Source organism: Capsicum annuum, unplaced genomic scaffold (assembly GCF_002878395.1).
Source record: "Capsicum annuum cultivar UCD-10X-F1 unplaced genomic scaffold, UCD10Xv1.1 ctg4390, whole genome shotgun sequence".
NCBI lineage: Eukaryota > Viridiplantae > Streptophyta > Magnoliopsida > Solanales > Solanaceae > Capsicum > Capsicum annuum.
The window spans coordinates 272,352-278,272 of NW_025851407.1; the positions used below are offsets into that span (position 1 = coordinate 272,352).

Sequence of the window (5,921 nt, forward strand, 5' to 3'; positions counted from 1 at the left end):
ACCCTCTTTGGATTTGCCAAAGATCTTTGGAATTCATTTATTTCTCTTAGGGGTAGCTTGCTTTGGTTTTGGTGCATTTTATGTAACAGGCTTATATGGTCCCAGAATATGGGTGTCCAATCCTTATGGACTAATGAGAAAAGTACAACCTGTAATTCCAGCGTGGGGCGTAGAAAGTTTTGATACTTTTGTTCCATGAGGAATAGCCTCTCATCATATTGCAGCAGGAACATTGGGCATATTAGCGTACCTATTCCATCTTAGCGTCCATCCACCACAATGTCTACACAAAGGATTGCGTATGGGAAATATTGAAACCGTCCTTTCCAGTAGAATTGATGCTGTCTTTTTTGCAGCTTTTGTTGTTGCTGAAACTATGTGGTATGGTTCGACAACTACCTCGATTGAATTATTTGGGCCCACTCATTATCAATGGGATCAGGGGTACTTCCAGCAAGAAATATATCAAAGAGTTAGTGCTAGGCTAGCAGAAAATCAAAGTTTATCAGAAGCCTAGTCTAAAATTCCTAAAAAATTATCTTTTTATGATTACATCGGCAATAATCCAGTAAAAAGAGGATTATTCAGAGCAGGTTCCATAGATAACGGGGATGGAATAGCGGTTGGATGGTTAGGACACCCTATCTTTAGAGGTAAAAAAGGGCATGAACTTTTTGTACGTCGTATGCCTACTTTTTCAGAAACATTTCCGGTCATTTTAGTAGACGGCGATGGAATTGTTAGGGCTGATGTTCCTTTTAGAAGGGCAGAATCAAATTATAGTGTTGAACAAGTAGGTGTAACTGTTGAGCTCTACGGCAGTTAACTCAACGGCTTCAGTAATAGTGATCCTGCTACTGTGAAAAAATATGCTAGACGTGCTCAATTGGGTGAAATTTTTGAATTAGATCGTGCTACTTTGAAATCCGATGGTGTTTTTCATAGCAGTCCAAGGGGTTGGTTCACTTATGGGCATGCTTCATTTGCTTTGCTCTTCTTCTTCGGACATATTTGGCATGGTGATAGAACCTTGTTCAGAGATATTTTTGCTGGTATTGACCCAAATTTAGATGCTCAAGTCGAATTTGGGGTATTCCTAAAACATGGAGATCCAACTACGAAAAGACAGGCAGCCTGATACAGCATTGCTTTGGTTTCTTTCTTTTTCCCTTATTCTCTTTCTTTTACTTTTATTGACAAAGGGTACCAGAGAAATCTTTATTTGAATCAACTTTGTATTTACTCTTGTTAGTTCTTTATCTAGAAGATGATAAAAAAAAAAAAAAAAAAGAAACAAACAAGTATGAAAGCTATAATTGTAAACCACGATCGAATCTATGGAAGAATTGGTTTATACATTCCTCTTAGTCTCGACTCTAGGGATAATTTTTTTTGCTATATTTTTTTAAGAACCGCCTAAAGTTCCAACTAAAAAGAACTAAAAAGGTGAAATAATTTTTCATTATCTCAGTTGAAGTACTGAGCCTCCCGATCCTCGAATGGATCTCTTAGTTGTTGAGAAGGTTGCCCAAAAGCGATATATAAGGCATACCCAGTAAAACTTATAAGTAAACCAGATATAAAAGTGGTGACTAGGGTTGCTGTTTCTATTCTTATCATATTTATATAATTTCAAGACCCCAATGGATCAATGATAGGATCGTTTATTTACATCGGAATGGTATACAAAGTCAAAAGATCTCAATGAATACAATAGGATTTATCGCTACACAAACTATTCAGAACAGTTCTAAATATGGTCTAAGACGAACTGTAGTAGGAGATTTATTAAAACCATTGAATTCGGAATATGGTGAAGTAGCTCCTGGGTGGGTAACTACTCCATTGATGGGTGTCGCAATGGCCTTATTTGCGGTATTTCTATCTATTATTTTGGAGATTTATAATTCTTCCATTTTATTGGATGGAATTTCAATGAATTAAATCTATAAAAACCGCAAAGTCCTTACTTTTGAGTCTAAAATGAATCATTTAGAGCTCCGATTTATAGTACATTCTATTTTGTTTTGGTAGTTCGATCGTAGAATTTCATTGTTTCTATATTTTTGGAGTATGAGTGTCTGACTTGTTATAATTGATCCTATTGATAGTACAGAGAATGAGTCTGTCATCTTGATAGAGATGATTCTACTTCGTCAGATATTTATTCTACTATTTGGAACACGAAATAGATTAAGAAATATTTGAACTATGATTCATACTTAATATTCAGATCCCGTGTCCAGGCTCCAAAAAATTTTCAAACAAAGAATTCGAATTTCTAAATCGAAAGATTCCTTTCTTTCAACCCCTAATTTATATTTTGACCAAAAGCAAAACGTTTCTTTGAGTTTTTAGTCATTCTATTTATTCAGGGAATAAGTGATGATCTGAGGATTCTTACTCAGAGAATTCTTGATTTGATTTAGGTTAGGTCTTTTTTATTGAATCATCGTGGTTCTAGTATGAATCTGAGGTTTTAATTGATTCATAGGGTCTTAACAAGAGAATTCCTATCAATAATAAAGAGAACACAGAATAAAACACATATTCCACAAAAACAAATTCTAGAATGAAACAGGGAAAAAGAGAATTCAAGAGGCCCATAAGTATCAAAATAAAGATAAAGACGACTGCGCTAACTTGATATTTTGGTATTATCGCCACAAAGAAGAGCTTTTGGATTTTCTAGAGAAGATGGGATTAGAACTTAATAACTTTAAAACTTTCTATTCCATATCCGTTACAACTAGTATTTGGGTGTGTTTGCTTGAGTTGTATGAGATGAAAGTCTCATAAACGGTTCTCAGGGGGGAGTTCCGCCTATCTCAATAAAGTATATGATTGGTTCGAAGAATGTCTCGAGATTCCAACGATTGTGGATGATATAACTAGTAAATACGTTCCCTACCACATAGGTTCGAAGAACGTCTCGAGATTCCAACGATTGTGGATGATATAACTACTAAATACGTTCCCTACCACATCAATATATTTTATTGTTTAGGGGGAATTACGCTTACTTATTTTTTAGTATAAGTAGCTACTGGGTTTGCTATAACTTTTTACTACCGGCTGACCATTACTGAGGCTTTTGCTTCTATTTAATAGATAATGACTGAAGCCAACTTCGGTTGGTTAATCCGATCAGTTGATTGATGGTCGGCAAGTATGATAGTCCTAATGATGCTCCTACATGTATTTCGTGTATATCTCATTGGCGGATTTAAAAAACCTAGCGAATTGACTTGGGCTACAGGTGTGGTTCTGGCTGTATTAACCGCATCTTTTGGCGTAACTGGTTATTCCTAACCTCGGGACCAAATTGGTTATTGGGCAGTGAAAATAGTAACAGGTGTCCCTAACGCTATTCCTATAATAGGATCACCTTTGGTCAAATTATTGCGCGAAACCGCTAGTGTGGGACAATCTACTTTGACTCGTTTTAATAGTTTACACACTTTTGTATTGCCACTTCTTGCTGCCGTATTTATGTTAACGCACTTTCCAGTGATACGTAAACAGGGTATTTCTGGGCCTTTATAGATAGAGCAAAAAAAATATATCCTAAATATTTGTAATCAATCACTTATCACTTGGTGGAGGAATATATAGTATTTCATTGTTACAAGAATGGCTTATTGAAAATAATAAGACATGGATTTGGATATTTCCCTTTAACTATTCATGTCAACTAAATGGGGGGATTGAAGGGAATTTTGTGAAGAGAAAATGGATTATGGGAGTGTGTGACTTGAATTATTGATTGGTCTGTGTAGATATATGTCTGCCACATTGGAATTCACAACCAAATGTGTCTTTGTTCCAATCGCCATGTAAGCCCTATACAGAGGATAGGCTGGTTCACTTAAAGGGATTCTTTTCTATGATTAGGTCCGAATCATGTTGTACATGAGCAGGCTCCGTAAGGTCCAGTATAAGTGAACTAGATAAAACGGAATCAAGATTCCATTTTATCTAGTTCACTTATAAGAATTAATAGTATGTAAATGTATTCATTTCCTCTGCATTGACACGATCAATACTACTATTGGAGTGAAACAAGGGATCTAAAGAAGAAGAGAGGCTAGACTATATTAGTAACAAGCAAACCTTGTATGTGTATCTCCAAGAATTTTGAAGATAAATACCAATTAGAAGGTCTGAGAAGACCCAGAAAGTACTTGATCATATCATGATCTGATTTTTAAGCCTACTCGGGTCTTGAGTATTTACTTGTAAGAACGAAATTCTTTATTTTGTAATGGATAGTTGCAATTCCATAAAAAGAATTCAGTCAAATTTTTCTTACATTGAACCATTCCTCTATCATATATGTGGATGTGTAAAGACAGGTACCATATATATATTTTATATGGATATATGGATTCATTTGGTTCTTTTTATTCTTGCTCGAACTGGATGATTAAAAATTATCATGTCCAGTTCCCTCAGGGGATGGATCTATAAGAATTCACCTATCCCAATAACAAAAAAACCTGACTTGAATGATCCTGTATTAAGAGCTAAATTGGCTAAAAGTATGGGTCATAATTATTATGGAGATCCCGCATGGCCCGATGATCTTTTATATATTTTTCCAGTAATAATTCTAGGTACTATTGCATGTAATATAGGCTTAGCCGTTTTAGAACTATCAATGGTTGGTGAATCGGCAAATCCATTTGCAACGCCTTTAGAAATCTTACCTGAATGGTATTTCTTTCCTGTATTTCAAATACTTCGTACAGTGCCCAATAAATTGTTGGGGGTTCTTTTAATGGTTTCAGTACCTATGGGATTATTAATAGTACCTTTTTTAGAGAATGTTAATAAATTCCAAAATCCATTTCACCGTCCAGTAGCGACGACTGTCTTTTTGATTGGTACTGCAGTCAGCCTTTGGTTGGGCATTGGTGCAACATTACCTATTGATAAATCCCTAACTTTAGGTCTTTTTTAAATTTGTTATTTTTAATTGATTCAATTGTGAAATAACACGACATGTGTATCTAGGGAATAGTTTCTTCAAAGCGAATTCTCCCTAGTTACATCTAGTCAATTTAATTCTGAATTTATTTCTAATATATGATATATTAATTGTGCTAAAGATTTCAATCTATTTTTACTAAATAAGTCCAATAGATTTAAAACTTATTTTTTGCTAAATCAATTATGAAATATTTTTCTAAAGTGCCCAATATCTATTTTATATCTTCGCTAGGAAAATGTTCAATTTTTATAAGATCTTCTTGGCTGTTATTCAAAAGGTCCAATAATGTATATATATTGGAAATTTTGAGGCAATTATAGATCCTGGAAGGCAATTCTGGTTGGTCAATAAAAATTAATTTCAATGCTATTTTTTTTTTGTGTTTTATGAGTTTAGCCAATTTGTCATGAAAGGTAAAAGGGGATAAAGAAACCGTGTGTTGATTGTCCTATAAATATAAATTGTCTTCCTCCAAATGTAAAAAGAGAATAAATAAATCAATTAAATTTTGGGATGCTTCATGAAGTGCTTCTTTCGAAGTTAAACTTCCGTTTGTCCATATTTCGATAAAAAGTATCTCTTGTTTTTCATTTCCATTCCCATAAGAATGAATACTATGATTCGCATTTCGAACAGGCATGAATATAGAATCTATAGGATAACTTCTATCTTGAAATTTATGTGGCATTTTTATAAGATATCCACGATTTCTCTCTATTTGTAATCCAATAAAAAAATCAATTGGTTCTGTTAAACTAGCTATATGTTGTATATTATCAATGGTTTCTACATAAGGCGGCAAGATGATATCTTGAGCAGTTACATATCCAGGACCCTTGACACAAATAGACGCATCAGAAGTTCCATATAGATTACTTCTCAATACAATTTCTTTCAAATTCATTAAAATTTCATGTACCGATTCTTG

General features: G+C 34.2%; 1 pseudogene; it reads left to right on the forward strand.

Annotated features, from left to right (window-relative positions):
- The window catches only part of LOC107856627, a 27,925-nt pseudogene extending 26,787 nt beyond the window's left edge, over positions 1 to 1,138 (forward strand).
- The last annotated feature ends 4,783 nt before the right edge of the window (positions 1,139 to 5,921 follow it).